The sequence below is a fragment of the Malania oleifera genome, chromosome 8 (genome assembly GCF_029873635.1).
Source record: "Malania oleifera isolate guangnan ecotype guangnan chromosome 8, ASM2987363v1, whole genome shotgun sequence".
NCBI classification, from domain to species: domain Eukaryota; kingdom Viridiplantae; phylum Streptophyta; class Magnoliopsida; order Santalales; family Ximeniaceae; genus Malania; species Malania oleifera.
In genome coordinates, this window is record NC_080424.1 from 95,817,736 (window position 1) to 95,834,715 (window position 16,980).

The 16,980-nt window shown below is 36.5% G+C and overlaps 3 non-coding genes across 3 annotated transcripts; all 3 read right to left on the reverse strand.

Annotated features, from left to right (window-relative positions):
• Nucleotides 1-3,466: 3,466 nt before the first annotated feature.
• Nucleotides 3,467-3,538, reverse strand: TRNAE-UUC (transfer RNA glutamic acid (anticodon UUC)). The gene has a single exon. It is a non-coding gene; the product is annotated as a tRNA-Glu (tRNA).
• A 223-nt stretch (nucleotides 3,539-3,761) lies between these two features.
• Nucleotides 3,762-3,833, reverse strand: TRNAE-UUC (transfer RNA glutamic acid (anticodon UUC)). The gene has a single exon. It is a non-coding gene; the product is annotated as a tRNA-Glu (tRNA).
• Nucleotides 3,834-3,917: 84 nt separating this feature from the next.
• TRNAE-UUC (transfer RNA glutamic acid (anticodon UUC)) lies at nucleotides 3,918-3,989 on the reverse strand. Its single transcript has one exon. It is a non-coding gene; the product is annotated as a tRNA-Glu (tRNA).
• Between the last annotated feature and the right edge of the window lie 12,991 nt (nucleotides 3,990-16,980).

The following is a 16,980-nucleotide window of genomic DNA, read 5'->3' on the forward strand; positions in this document are numbered from 1 at the left end:
TATTTTCATTATCATGGAAGAAGTTCTTTCTAAATTAATTGAAAAAAAGTTGTCTAAGAAGCAGATTTTAACGTTTGCACATCCGTGTGGTGCACCTATTATATAGCATTTAATGTACGCAGATGATGTTGTTTTATTTACTAATGCTAGAAAAAAATCTGTTAGACAGATAATGGAGGTGATTAAGAAGTATGAAAACTGGACTGGCCAAAGGGTGAATAAAGATAAATCAATTATTTTTTTTTCAAAGAAGTTGGGTGTTCAAATGAAGGGAAAAATTCTTCAAGATACTGGTTATAGTCAAGGTAAATTTCCTTTTACGTATTTGGGTGTGCCGATAGTGGATGGTAAATTGAAGGGCTGTCATTTTGACCCTTCAATTCAAAAAATAAGTAAGAGAGTTAAGGACTAAAAAAGTAGACTGTTGTCTCAAAGAGGTCGTCTAGTTTTGTTGAGACATGTGCTTTCAAGTATGTCATTGCATCTGTTAGCTATTCTAAATGTCCTGAAACTGGTGATAAAAAAGATACAAGCTATGTTTGATTTTTTTTTTATTTTTTTTCTGGGGTTTTAAGGATGGAAAAGAAAAAATGAAATGAAAGGCTTGGAAGAAATTGTGTGTTCTTGTAGAGGAGGGAGACATAGGAGTAAGGGACATTTCGAAAGTGCAACGGTCTTTGTTCATAAAGTTTGGTTGACATTTCTTAACTCAAAATTCTTTATGGGTTAGATTTTTTAAAGCTAAATATGTGAAAGGAGGACATATTGCTCTCTGCAGACCTCATGGATCGGATTCTTCCTTTTGAAGGAAAGTTCTGCAGGGTATGTCTGAACTGTTAAGTAAATCTAAGTGGAAGGTTAGAGAAAGAGATGTAAAATTGTTGTATGATAAGTTTATAGATTCAGGACTTTTGTTTGTAGAGTGTCCATATGGTGCACATTCACATATCAGATTAAAAGATTTGGTTATTAATAATGCGTGGGAAGTGGAAAATTAGCAGAGGATTCTGGGGTATAACAAAGCGGAAGAAGTGATGGAAAATGTGAGAAATCTTAGAAACTCTTCGGACATAGTGCTATGGCTCCCAGAAAAGGATGGTTGCTTTAATACAAAGTCCGCATGAGATGTTATCAAAGTTAGAGCTCCAAAGTTTGATTGGCCAAAGTGGGTTTAGAATAAATGGTTACCGAAGAAAATTATTATCTACATGTGGAAGACCACTTTTGAGTGCTTAAATGTTGATGAAAAGGTGAGAAAGGTGGGGGTTTCGCTTGCTTCGGCGTGTAATTGTTGTGAGATGAGTAGCCAGGAGATATGGAGCATGTGTTAAATAAGGGAGACCTTACTACTGATGTTTGGAGGAAAGTTTCGGTGGAGGTACGTGTTCCTTTCCTTAGAAAACAAAATTGGAAAGAAAGAGTCCAAATGTGGTTTAATAGGGCTTCCAGATTTTCTCAATTGGGATCTTTGATGGGTTTGATTTCTTATTTAGTTGTTTGGAGGCTATGGAGAAGGAGATGTGCGGCTAGAGTGGAGGGAAAATTGGAGAGTAGTACAAATGTGTGGCTGTCCATCAAGTATTGGGTGGGGGTTTTGAGTAGGAAAATGATAGGAATGACTCAGTTAAAGGATGTTGATTTTCGGATATTGCAGAATATGAAAGTGCAAATTATGAATAAAAGAATTAAAACAATGCAATGTGTGAGATGGCTAAAACCGAGGCAAGGGAAGTTGAAACTAAATTTGGACGGGAGCAGCTTGGGGAACCCAGGGCCGACGGGTGGTGGTGGAATCCTTAGAGACCATACAGGTTCTTTTGTTTTTGTTTTTTCAAAATATTTTAGTTTTTGTTCAAATAATGAAGTTGAATTGAGAGCTGTGTTTGAGGGAATAAAAATTTGCAAACATTTGGGCCATACTAATATTGATATTGAATGTGATTTGAATATTGTTGTAAATTGGATGAGATCCAGTAGGTGCTCCTTGTGGTATTTGTGGGATTTTTGGGAGCAACTAATTGGTTTATTGGAGGGAGTAGATTTTTCGATAAAACATTGGTATAAAGAAGGGAACAAAGTGGCAGATCCCTTGGCTCTTCAAGGTGCTATGGGGAGGAATAGTTTGTTTACAAATAGTAGTCAACTCTCTAGAATTATCAATGAGTTGTATAAATTGGACAAGATGGGTACGACTTATATGAGGTATGTTTACCTGATTTCCTGTTGGTTTTGGTTTATGCTTTATGTTGTTTATTTTTTGTTTATTTTGTTGCGTGAAATTTGTTTTGTAGATCCTTATTTTGTTTTGTTTTGTTTTGCTTGAACTTGTAATCCTATTTTGATTAGATGTTGGTGTTATTTTTTGTGAGACCTTTAAAGTTTTATTTTTTGTTTCTCTCTTTGATTGTCTTATAATCACGGTATTCTTCCGCAAAAAATGAGGGTTTATCAATAAATAAATAGAAGTGCCGCCCTTATTTGAAAAAAAAAAAAAAAGCAAAACTGCATTGACTATTTATTACTATTTAATTAATGTCATTTGTCTCATCATTGTAATGCTTACGTCTCGTTGTTCTTTTGACTCCTAAAAATTCCAACTCATGTTGTTCTATATTGTTTCAACTTTATAATAGGAACCTCTATTGACATTGGTAAAAATATACATATGTGACTTCAAACTTTGAATTTTGACTTATAGAAAACATTTCATTAGTCACTTGATGGTCAAGTGCCCATTGGCTTTATCGATACTACTTATTTATTAATTAAATTTTTTGTCTATGGCTGCACCCCTTTAGTGCACATTGAGACTGTTAATTAAAATAATTAAATTAAAAAATTTTAGTTATCATCGAACTTAACTTTATTTTTCTATTATGATACATGATTGTTGCTTTGTGATTTATATATTATTCATGACTCTCACTTCACTTAATCTCATTCCCTTCTTCAGCGTACCAATCATGTATAGAATGGGTCTTCATCTACATGCTTCTTTTAAAGGGATTAGAAAAATTTATAAACTATTATTTAACAAAACATTCAATACATTAATTTCTTAAATTAGTGATCTTTGAAAATAATATTTTTAAATAAAAATAAAATATTTTGTTGATTTCAACTTTCGAAAATATAGTATCTAAAAATATCATTTAGAAAGTTATAGATTAAAAAATTCAAAATAGAATCCAAAAAACAATCAAATTAATGACTAGTAATTACATATGAAAAGAAATGAAGTTGAATGAAAATTAATATTAAAAAATTAAGATTAGAAATTCATAAAGTTCAAAATATGGTTTGAGCTACGAACCAATAATTTTTGTAAGTTATATTTATTTCGGATTCTTCTAAGCTTCCCATAATTATATTAAAGTTCAATTAAAATTTGACCTGGGCCTAATCTTATTTTTTAATTAACCAGTGTCAGGCAGCAGCATGCAAAATTTATTTTTATCAAAAACTATTCCATTGCCGGGAATTGAACCCGGGTCTCCTGGGTGAAAGCCAGATATCCTAACCACTGGACGACAATGGAATTGTTGTGTGTTGTGTCATCCTTAGATATTTCTCTTAAATATACTAATACTGTTCATAAAAACATTGAACCAAAATCTTCGAGGGAGGTGTTCTGCAATTCCCTTTCCAAATTCATTGGAAGAAGAATTCCTGTTTCTTTCGTTGCCGGGAATTATCCATCTCCATATAAGAAAAAAAGAAAATAAAAGCAATTCATTAGGAAATGAAAATAGAATTTTATTTTCCATTGCCGGGAATTGAACCCGGGTCTCCTGGGTGAAAGCCAGATATCCTAACCACTGGACGACAATGGAATTGATGTAAACAACGGTATTTATATATAAAAACCTAAAATATAAAAACAAATACATTTTTGTGGAAAGAAACAAAAATACATTTTCCGTTGCCGGGAATTGAACCCGGGTCTCCTGGGTGAAAGCCAGATATCCTAACCACTGGACGACAACGGATTTGTGAAAGGCTTTTCTGTTGAATTTGTTATTAAATAATATTAGTTTCTAATTATTTTGATGCACACGCCTTGTAACCACCTGCAGCGCGTTGTTTTTGTGTTCAAAATAATTTTACATTTTCTAGGATATTATGGATTTTGAGTCAAGTGAGGCAGTCCCCCCCTTAAATATATATGAAATTTAATAAAATTCAATATAATTTAATATTATATTTTATCTAAATTTATATTAAAATATTTTTCAAACATAGAGTTTGGTTTTTAAAAATATATCATTTAATGAAGATTATGATGCAAATTACAAATATATTTATGCCACATTTGGGAATATAGATTTAAACCTTTGATTTAGATTTAGCTGAATTTAAACAAATTTCAATAAAATTTTATATTACATTTTATTCAAATTCACTATAAATTTGAATCCAAATCTTCTCCAAACACAGAGTTAAATTGTATTTAAGATAAATATTTTTAGGAATCATTTTTTGTGTGACTAATAGAATTGTAAAATTCATTTAACGTCAATCATGTAGGGCGCACACACACTAAATACATTATTTTAAAGAGATCATGAGAGCAAAAAATATAATAATTTTTTTAAAATGTTCCTTACTTTTTTGAGTTTACAATTTTTTAAGGTGATAATGAAGGGATAAAAAGATAATAAGAAGTTAAAAATATTTAGTTAAACATTTTAAAAATAAATAATTTATTAAATTATTTATATATTCATGATTTATAAATATCATGTTAATCGTCTCAGTTTGAGAGTATATAGTCCAAAGGGGGGGGTGAATGGACTTTTCTCGCGGAAAGCGTATTTTTTTTACAAAATAAAAACTCTTGACAAGATACAAGAAATTATATCATAATATAAATATAAATCATACACAAGATATAAAGTAAATAGTGTAAGGGAGAGAAAGAACAATATTGATATTTTTACGTGGTTTGGCACCAAGCCTACGCCCACGCCTTAACACCAAGTCAAAGATTCCACAATCCACTATAAAACTCCTTTACAGGCATAGCAAGTCTTACAACTCGGGTACTAAACCTTACACTCGGGAACAAATCCCTAACGTACTCACCAAGAGCCTTCACCAAGCGGTTCACCAAGAACCTTCGCAATGGTTTACAAAGAACCTTACAATAAGAAGATGATTACAATGAAAATGCTCCTTGATTGAGGAAATATCAAATACAAAGCAAACCTTACACTTAATCTCTTAAGAAATGAATCATACAAGATAAGTGAGCAAAAGAGATGAGTACTTGTGAATATGAACTAAATGCAAAGTGCTAGGTTTTGGATTCAAAGATGTTTTTCACTAAATGCTTGTAATAATAATTAAAACTGATTATGCGTTAAAGTTGCGTAATTAACTATTTAAATGCATTAATTAAGTGATACTATTTTAATTAAATACTTAATTATGTTCAGTATTTTAATCATTGAGCTCATTCAATAACATTAAGATAATTATCTTATTTTTGCCGTAATTTACGAATATGCATGTTTAATTATTATAGAATAATTTTCGAAAATTTGGAGAGACCATGCATTTAATATCTTAGGCCATGCATGCAATGACAAGGAGACCAAACCATGCATGAAATTGGAATAGTTTTCCCAAGAGGGGTGGTGAATTGGGGTTTAAAAATTATATTCCCCTTTTTCTTAATTCTTTTTGTGTTATATCAATAATCAATACTTAAACACAATCAGAAAATTGATTCAAAATAATCACAACCAAAACAAGATAATCAATTATTTAATCCTTGTAACAATAGCCTTGTATCAATATGAAACTTTGCTGAACTTGTATAAGCCCTGTGTCAAAAATTTACAAACACACTTCTTCCCAATGTTCAACTTTTAAATAAACTTTCAGATTAATGTGTTAAGGATGATCAACCAACGTAGTCCCTTACAGTTTCCGCAATCAATGTTGATCAAACCAAAACAAATTTCCTTATGATCTATTTAACAATCAAACACTTAGAATTCAAAGTTTAATAAAGCATCCGCATAATTTATAAACTTTGTTGAAAAGTAAAGAGTAGGGAAGAAAGAAGAACACAAAGTTTTACGAGGTTTGACTTCAACACATCTTACGTCCTTGCCCTTGACAAAAATTTCAAAGGATTCACTATCACCGTTCCTTTACCAGGCGGAACAATACCGATTTCAACACTTCTTGGTTAACGCTAGAGCCCACATTCTCCAAACAATATTTCCTTGTTTGGTCTAACGATTCAACACTTGAACCATCTATCAATCTGCTACAAAGATTTAAAACAAGATGTACAAGAATTGCTCCTCAAATATATAATGACTCGAGGAATAATAATATTTTAAATAATAAAAGAAAATGGTAAAATGGAATCGAAGAGAAGGAGGCAACAGCCTTCGTCGACGAACGCTTCGCGTTTGTCGATGATGTGGTAGTATAGGCTCATTGACAAATGTGTGCCTCGTCGATGAGAAGATATCGAGAGGTTGTTTTGGGCGACTCTGAATTTCGTTGACAAAGGGGGGAGTTCGTCGACGAATTTTCTCTTGACCTCGTCGGCGAGGTGACGTGGCTCGTCGACGAAATCCCTAGTATAAATAGCCTAAAACTTAGTTTAAACGCAGAAAAATCCCTCTTTCTCTCTCTCTCTCTCTCTCTCCCTACGGTTTCTCTCTCCTCTCTCTTCGATTTCGGCTCCTTCGTTCACTAAATCGACGATCTGAGGCCACCACGATGCTCCTAAGGAAGTTCTCTCCAAATCTGCCGGAGCGGATCACTGGTGGGAGCGAGTTGAAATTTATCCCTAATTTAAGGTAAGGCTAAATATTCAGAATTTGGTCTTCTCGTAGTTGTAGGAAATGTTACTTACAGGAAAATACTAAAGTTTAGTTCTAGTAGTTGTTGATTTCAGGGTGTTGCTTAGGGAACCCTACGGGTGCAGGACGAGTAGATTTTTAGGGGGCTTTCTTCTTAGTGTCAGGTAAGGGAATAAACTAAAGCAGTTATTTTCCACGCAAATTACTATTATTTAGCAGCAAATTAATTTTCAGAAAAATATGTATTATATCTGAATATTATTGAGTAAATGCATATTTGGGAAAATACTGTTGTGATACAGGCATTACAATTTTAGAATGAAATGTATGATTTTATTTAGCATTGTGTGGTATGAATAATATTTTTACATGATACGCATTATATATTGACAATTTTATGAATAAGCATGTTTTCAGGAATTATGAAATAATGCAATATATGATGATTTTGAAGTACCTGATAAATGACTTATTTACTTAGAATGATATGTATGAGATTTTCGGCGCAAGGCCGTGTATGTAATATATTTCTGGCGCAAGGCTGTGTTTATGAAATGTTCGACGCGAGGCCGTATTTACGAAATGTTCGCCGCAAGGCCGTATTTACGAAATTGTAGAAATGCTATCAATCCATTTATGTTAAATGCTATATTATCATGTACTATATGTTATCAGAATCCGGATGTTAGTTTAGTTCAGTTCAGGAGCACGATACCGTAGCTGTATAGATCAGATATCTATGTTTAGATTTGTGCTAACCGCCCCACGAGGGGGTGGGAGATGGATAGTCGATGTGGCTTTCAGTGTAGAGTTGTAGACGTCCACCTAGCAGTCTGGACAAGGGTGTGGCGGGTCCATCGTACTTACAGACATTTTTTGACTTGGCAATGTTTGGCTAGCCATTGTCGGGTCTTGCCTTCGGGCTACACAACCCATCATGGGGGGTAATACATGACACCAACTAGCTATTCATCCTGAGTATGTTTTCAGTATTATCAGTTATACCAGACATTTTATGAACTATATGATTTATTAAAAAATATGAAAGTATATAATTATTTAGTATGTTATGATGAATGTTTCAGATATATGAAATGTACTATATATGTATAATTGCATCAAATATTCATGTTGCCACACAACTATATTTGGTTTATTTTCCCTTACTGAGAAGTGTCTCACCCTAAAACTTAAATAATTTTCAAAAAACCCAGAAAGACCAGCGGGTCATGGCCGTTGTTGAGTCTGTTGTGCTATCCCATTAGGAGGGTAAGTCTTGTACTAGGGTCAGGAGATTTTTGTTGAGGGATCCTAGATGTATTTTTGATATTTTGAGGTTGTAAATGAACACAGTATCATTGTGGATTGTAGTTGGCTCTGGTATTTTATGTGGTAAAGTGGTGGATGATTTACATTTACTGCTGACTAAGTTCCGCTGTGTATGAAAGGTGTCCCTGCTACCCACGGGTTCGGGTTGACCATTTTATTTATTTTGTTTTTCTTATATGAGTATATAAACAGGTCGTTACAAAAGAGTTGATTAGTACAAATCAAAAACTATATTCTTCAGTAAATTCACAATACGAAATTTAGATTGAAGCTCTAGAGATTTATCACCATAGGAATCTTTCAATAAATGAAAGAATTAGTATTTGAAGCAAAATTTCAGTGAGAAAATCAGCAAGACTTCAGTAACTTCATGAATGGTGTGAGCAACAAAGAACTTTCAGAATTTCAAAATGCTTGAGAGAGTTTTGATTGCTGAATTGATTTCTTGGTTTCTAAATCAATGTAACTTGAGGGTATTTATGGATTAGAAAGGTTTCTAATTTGTTCCTCAAGTTTACTTGGAGGGGGGTCCAAGTTTTAGATTAATTTGGGCTTCAAGTAATTTAAATTTTAAAAATATGCCCATTGGTTATTTTGAAATTTGCCGCGAGCCAGACAACTGTGGGCTCTCTGGCAGTTGTCTGTCTATGTATTTCAATTATAATTTTCACAAACAGAAAGGTGGCAGTCGACTGACAAAACCCTCACATACATCTCATTTTACACTAACAGTCGTCTGTCAAGTGCTTGACAGTCGTTTGTCATGCTTCTGTCTCTTTGTTTAATATCTTTTAAATTTGCCACTCATCTGTCCATAGACAGACAATCGTCTGTCAAGCAGATTTTCCTTCTTTTTAAAATCATTTATATCTCTCTCATCTTTGCTTAATTAATCTTGGAATATTAACTTGTTTAACTTTGAAAAACATGTTCCAAGACTTTAAAACTTCAGATTTCTAAGTGTCTTTGCCTAATGAGCTTCAAAATGAAAATTCATACTTGAATCAAATTGAAGTACTTACAAAGCTTGTTCTAAAAATAAATTTGACACTTATTTGCTTTGAGTTCTTTTTGTCATTGATCTTTCAAACTTCTTTGAACTTTTATTATGGATCACTTGTATTAATGTAAGACTTTCCTTGTTTCTTGATCCTTTGTGAGCTTTCAAGATATGACTTTTGAAGTTTGAGCAAATCATCTTTTCCTCAAATAGTATCACTTGGAAACAATATTAGATAATCTTACTTTGTTATCATCAAAATCAAGAGTTGTAAGCCTAACTAGGCCAACAATCTCCCCTTTTCTATGATGACAAAGAAAGAGCAAAGATACAGTAATAATACACTCCCTGTCAATAAGCATAGACTTAACATTGAAGTATAGACATTTTAGATTTAATATTGAAGCATATACACAAAAACAAATACATTGAAACAAATACATAGTACTCATACTGCATAGAACTCATAGTTCATCACTCTTAGTTCATCAACCTAGAAACATAGACTCATACATAGGCTTTGCGCACATACATACTCCCCCTTTTGACATCAACAAAAAGGCATAATACATCCATAAACTGAGCATGTGTAGCATACAAAACATCAAAAAGTTCAAACATCATCAAAAGTCTTTTATCAAGTATCAAAAGCAGTGTCACTATCTGCAACAATTCTTTTTCCTTTAGTTTGCTGTGATCCTTCTTCTGATTTGGCCTCTTCATCGGATGATTTTTTTGAGCCATCATCATTTTCATCACTTTCTTCATCAGTGTCATTTGGTTTTCAACTAGTGACACATTGCTTTATGTTGTCAAGGAGTTTTTCTAGCAAAGTGTGTTTATCATCAATATTTTCAATCTTGTCTTGAAGAGAAACAAAACCATCCCTCATATCAGAACTGAAACTGGAATAATGTTGATAAAAAGGACGAAACCATGTAAGCATATCAGCTTCTTCAGGAGCTGGATTACGATCTTCTGGTTCTGGTTGAATAGGTCTATTACCCCTAAACATCCATCCTTCAGTATATTTCTTTTAACCCATTCTTTTTAAAGTAGTGGAGGAGAATATGTTGTAATGGGTTCACTTCACTATTTTGGAAGATGGAGTGAGGACCTGAAAGTAAGCAAAGACCAAGGAGAGAATACCACCATATGGAAGTCCAATTCTAGGAGACTCTAGCTTCATAACCATCCATTTGAGTATGAGGCTAGCTAAATCCAATTTCTTTCCTTTTAATATGCACCACATGACGAAGCAATCAAAAAAGGAGATATGATCAAAGGATCCTGATCTAGGAATTATATTATAAGCAATGATTTTGTGAAGAATTTGTGCTTGCAAATTCGAGTTTTAGCTATTTATACACTGGCTTTCGTCAACGAGTCACGTCACTTCATCGACGAGGTCAAGAAGGAAGTTCGTCAACGAATGCCTACTCCTTGTTGACGAAATTCAGAACTGAAAAATAGCCTCTCGGTATCTTCTCGTCGACGAGACCCTCATGTGTGCTCATCAACGAATCCCCTGTGTTTGTCGACGAGACCCTGTTTAATTTCTTCTTTTCTCTCCTCCTCCTATTATTAAATTATAAAAATTATCCGAGTCTCTACAATAACAATTTTAGTAGCAACTTTGTAACGACCTGCTTAATTAATATGATTTTTTTTCGACTGTAGTAATTAGCATACTTTGATACCATAACATAACCCTAAGCAGCGAGAAGCATAATAAAAATAAACATTTCCATACGTAATGATATACCATACTGTACAATACCAGAGTGCTATCATGTTTCCCAAAAGAATATATCCATGTGTTACGGAATCCCCAAAATTGCCCTCAACTAGCTAGGGTAATACGAAAATGCTCCCCAAAAATGATACTCACTCTCTATGAGGGCACTACTGAAGCCCTTCTATTTGCGAGCCTGATCTGCTCGCCTACCTGGATCACCTGAAAAATATATCAACACTGGGATGAGCCAACACTCAGTAAGAGAAAATATGCTATTACTAGTGTGTGGCAAATGAGCTACTATATATAATGAAATCTATTTCATATAAACATGAATAACTGAGTACAAAAGTACCATATAAATAATAAAGAACAACACCCCTTTTTCCTATTGCTTAACATATCAGTATTATGGTTATAATTTAAAATACTTCTAGTGTATGTAGTAGGATCCCTGTTTCTGTAAATCAATACGTAAGTAATAGTAACTGAAACTGCTCCTTGTGGCTATCTGTGTTATGACATGCCCCTCATGACGAGGTTGTGCGGCCCGTAGGCTGGATTTACCCTGGCTGGCTAATCAGGAATAAATCACGAAACTCCATCATTTGACCTGCCCTTCTCAACCCATATCTAGATGGGGAGCCTAACCTCTTCTAGGGCCTAGGTGGTCGACCATACCACGTATATCTGAATAGGTGGTTGCACTCATAAAGTAACATAGTATTTGTAGCAACGATAACGTGCTTTATAGTAGCAAGTCCAAGAGGGTCTGATATCGTCTAATATATTTCTATATACATGTCTATCTGATTTACCATGATTCTGAAGTACTGAAATAACCATGATACTGCATAACGTACTAAAATATGAATAATCATAACATGGAACTGCATATTCGTAATACTGGAATTCGTGTTATCATGGTATTGAAATTCATAAGATCATGGTATTGAAATATCGTAAAATCATGGTATTGAAATTCGTATAATCATGGTATTGAAATGCGTATAATCATAATACCGAAATTCGTAAAATCATGAAACTAAATTCATAAACATATCTCCGTACCATATACATAATCATAAGCCACACCATACTAAAATACATAATTTTCGTAAATAAATAAACTGCATAATATTCAGAACTTTCCTAGCTTAGCATATTTTCCTTACCTGACTAATGGAAAGCCCCTAGGGAATACAAGTCTAACACCCGTAGGGCCTCCTACAAAATACCCTAAAACCAATATTTTTCAGAACTAAATATAAGTATTTTCCTACCTACATTATTTCCTATAACTGTCATGAGGCCAAAAAGTGGCTAAAAGGGCTTACCCTGAATTTGAGATGATTTCCAACTCTGATTTCCCGACGATCCGCTCTGGTAGAAGAGTAGAGAACTCCGCCAGGAGCGTCGTGGTAGCTTCGGATCATCGATCCGGCGACTGGTGGGGCTGAAAATGAAGAGAGAAGGGAGAGAGAGTCGTAGGAGAGAGAGAGCGGCGAGAGAAAATGAGAAATATCTCGGTTTCCCGCCTTTTATAGGGCCAGGTTCGTCGATGAGCCCTTCACAAAATTCGTCGATGAGATTCTGTGTTCGTCGACGAAATTCAGAGCAGCCCGAACCGCCTCTTGGTATTTTCTCGTCGACGAAGCCCTATGTTCGTCGACGAAATTTTGAAGACCTTCGTCGACGAGACCTTGTGTTCGTCGATGAAGCTGAGCAATTTCCTTGAAATTATTATTATTTAATATTATCTCCAAAATGCAATATCATCGACGAAGTCTACGGCTTCCTTCTGTTTCTATTTCTATTTTCTCTCCCCCATATTATTATTATGTTATTATTCTTCGGGTCATTACGTTCTCCCCTCCTTATAAAATTTCATCCTCGAAATTTACTATCTAAATCTCTATCTATACTCTCCATCATTCTGTAAAGAAAAATGGGCTACTTATTTTATTATCTATCCTCACTTGTGGTGGAGGAATACCGTGGTTACATAAGTGGTTCTAGGAAATTACATATATCATAAAATAAAATTTCTCCCAGAACAATATACTATCTACTAACCATAATCAATACATGTACCTGCAAAAGAAACTTATCTAACTACTATACTTTACCTGAGTACCTTTATACCTCATGGAATAGCTGTGGGTATCTATGTCTAATTTGCTCCTCTAGCTCCCAAGATGCTTCCTCTATGTCATGGTTCCTCCAAAAAACTTTAACTAACTGTATTTCTTTAGTACGTAAAATCTGAACTTTTCTGTCTAAAATCTGTACTAGAGCTTCTTCGTATGCTAATTAATCCTTGAGCTCTACGTCTGCATAGCTAATGACGTGGGATGGGTCTGTGACGTATTTCCGTAACATGGCAACATGAAACACGTCATGAATACGAGCCAAGCTGGCGTCAAAGTTAGCCTGTAGGCAACTGACCCTATTCTCTCAAGTATCTCAAAAGGGCCAATATACCTAGGGCTCAACTTGCACTTCTTCCCAAACCTCATAACTCCTTTCATAGGAGCTATCTTCAGAAAAACATGATCACCTACTCCAAACTCCAATTCCCGGCGGCGAGTATCGGCATAACTTTTCTGTCGACTCTGCGCTGCACTGATCCTGTCACGAATAAGTCGGACCTTATCATATGCCTGCTGAATTATCTCTGGACCCAAAACTCGCCTTTCGCCTTACTCGTCCCAGAAAAGAGGAGATCTACATCTCCTACCATATAATGCCTCATAGGGTGCCATGCCGATACTAGCCTGATAACTGTTATTATAAGCAAATTCAACTAACGGCAAAAATTGAATCCAGCTACCTCCAAAGTCTAGCACACAAGCACGAAGCATATCTTCTAATACCTGGATAGTTCTCTCAGTTTGACCATCGGTCTGAGGGTGAAAAGTTGTACTGAATGCTAGCTGAGTCCTTAGTGCCTCCTGCAAACTCCTCTAGAATCGTGATGTAAACCGTGGATCACGGTCCGAGACTATGGATACCGGCACTCCATGGGATCAAATAATCTCCTGTATATATATCTCTACCAACCTGTTCATAGGGTAGCTGACCTTAATAGACAGAAAATGCGCTGTCTTCGTCAATCTATCAACTATCACCCATATGACATTCTGACCATGCAACGCCGGCGGTAGCCCAGTAACAAAATCCATAGATATATGGTCCCACTTCCACTCGGGAATGTAAAGTGGCTGCAACTGACCAGCCGGCCTCTGGTGCTCAACCTTAACCTGCTGGCACGTCAAACATTGCTGCATAAACTTTGCTATCTCCCTCTTCATGCCACTCCACCAGAAAGAATCTCGCAGATCCCTATACATTTTCGTACTGCCAGGATGAACAATGTATAGAGACCTGTGCACCTCCTTTAGAATCGTCCTCCTAATGCTATCATCTGCAGTCACACACAATCTGGTGCGAAATCTTAGGGCACCATCATCAGAAATACTAAACTCCTCCCCCTGGCCATCCTGTACTCTAGCAAACACCTTTACTAACTCTGGATCATCTCTCTGAGCAGCTTTAATCTTCTCATATAACCTGAGCTGTACAACCAAATTGGCCATAAATGCCTGAGGATCATCCTCCACTAACTCTACACCAAATCTCTCTAAGTCCATCTGAATCGGATGCTGAATTACTGCTGCTAACTGTGCTGTGTCTCCTGACTTACGACTCAGTGCATCAGCCACCACATTTGCTTTACCTAGGTGGTAACTGATGGTGCAATCGTAATCCTTAATGAGTTCCAACCACCTCCTCTGTCGCATGTTCAACTCTTTCTGCGTAAAGATATATTTTAGGCTTTTATGATAAGAAAATATCTCGCACCTTTCACCATAAAGGTAATGCCTCCAGATCTTCAATGCATGTACCACCGCAGCCAATTCTAGATTGTGGGTAGGGTAGTTCTTCTCATATTCTTTCAACTGTTGGGACGCATATGCTACCACCCTACCATGCTGCATCAGCACACAACCGAGCCCTTTCAAGGATGCGTCACTGTAAATAACATAACCATCGCCACCCGATAGAATCGTAAGAATTGGTGCAGTGACGATCCGTTGCTTTAATTCCTGGAAGCTCTGCTTGCACTCCTCATCCCACACAAATCTGGCATTTTTCCTAGTCAACTGCTTAAGAGGACTTGACAAGGCTGAAAAACCCTCAACAAAACGACGGTAATAACCTGCCAGTCCTAGGAAACTCCTGACTTCCGGCACATTTCTCGACGTAGCCCAATTTACCACTACTTCAATCTTGCTGGGATCCACTGCAATACCGTCTCCTAAAATCACGTGGCCTAAAAATGCCACCTTCTCAAGCTAGAATTCACACTTGCTAAACTTAGCATAAAGCTTCTCCTCCCTGAGAGTCTGCAGCACCTGCCTCAAATGCACCTCATGATCCTCAAAACTCCTCGAGTGCACCAGTATATCATCAATGAAAACTACTACAAACTTATCTAGATACTGGTGAAATACTCTGTTCATCAAGTCTATAAACACAACTGGGGCATTCGTTAAACCAAAAGGCATAACGAGGAATTCATAGAACCCGTACCTGGTCCTGAAGGCTGTTTTCGCAACGTCCTTCGCTTTTACTCTCACTTGATGATACCCGAATCTGAGGTCAATCTTAGAATAAACCCGCGTACCCTAGAGCTGATCAAACAAATCGTCTATACGGGGCAGAGGATATTTATTCTTGATAGTAACTTTGTTGATTTCTCTGTAATCAATGCACATTCTCATGGACCCGTCTTTCTTCTTTACGAACAACATTGGAGCTCCCCATGGCGATACACTGGGTTGTATAAACCCTTTGTTCAACAAATCCTGCAACTGTTCCTTCAATTCTCCCAATTCGGCTGGAGCCATGCGATACGGGACCTTAGAAATCAGTGCAGTCCCTGGAGGTAAATCTATAGGGAAATCTACCTTACGCACAGGAGGCAACCCTGGTAGCTCCTCTGGAAAAACATCAAGAAACTCTCGTACCACTAGAGTGCTGTCAATTTTTAATTCATTTTCAGATGCTTGTTTCACAAAAGCTATAAACCCCTGACCTCCATCTAGGAGTAATCTGCTTGCCTGTACGGTTGATACTAACTGCGTTGGAGCACGCACTCGTGAACCAACGAATTTGAATTCCTGTTCTCCAGGAGGTCTGAAAATGACTTCTATCTGAAAACAATCAATGCTGGCGTGATTGGCAGCCAACCAGTCCATACCCAGTATTATGTCGAACCCACACATATCAAACACAATCAGATCTGCTGGTAGCACTTTCCCCTGAATTTCTATCGGATAACCCCTAAGTATCCTTTGACACTTGATCACTGACCCTGATGGCGTAGCTACCGATAGTGTTATATCTAATGACTAGGTCTCAGTCTCACATAATTTAACATAAGATGCAGAGATAAAAGAATGGGTAGCCCCCGAGTCAGAATGAACAATAACTTAATGTGATAAAACAGTAAATGTACCTATCACCACATTCGTAGCAGCCTCTGCATCACCTGGCGTTAGGGCATAAACTCGCACTGGAGCTACATTCTTCTGCTGGCCACCCCGAAGCACCTGGTATTCTCCCCTAGCTGCTTGATGTCCTCCCTGATGAGGCCTGGGTACTGGGACATGATCCTGCTGACCTGGGCAATCACGCATCACGTGACCTGGTCTCCCACAGCGATAACATATGCCTCTTCCTGCCCGGCACTCTCCAAAATGATGTCTCCCACATGTCTAACAAATTGGATAAGTCTGCACACCCTGGTTCCCATAAGGTCCTGCCATCTGCCTCTGGTCACCCCTATCACGACCACCTCTCCATAGACCCCTACTAGTACCAGCTTGGAAACCCTGAGGCGCAGGCCTCTTCCTCTGACTCTGAGCTGCCACTCCCCTCTGAATACCACTCTTAATGATTGCAGCTCTGTCTACAACCTTTGTAAATGTCTGAGCCCTGAAACCAATCACCTGCTCAAACAAATTCTATCTCAGCCCTTCTTCAAACTTTCTCGCCTTCTTCTCTTCATCAGGTGCTAA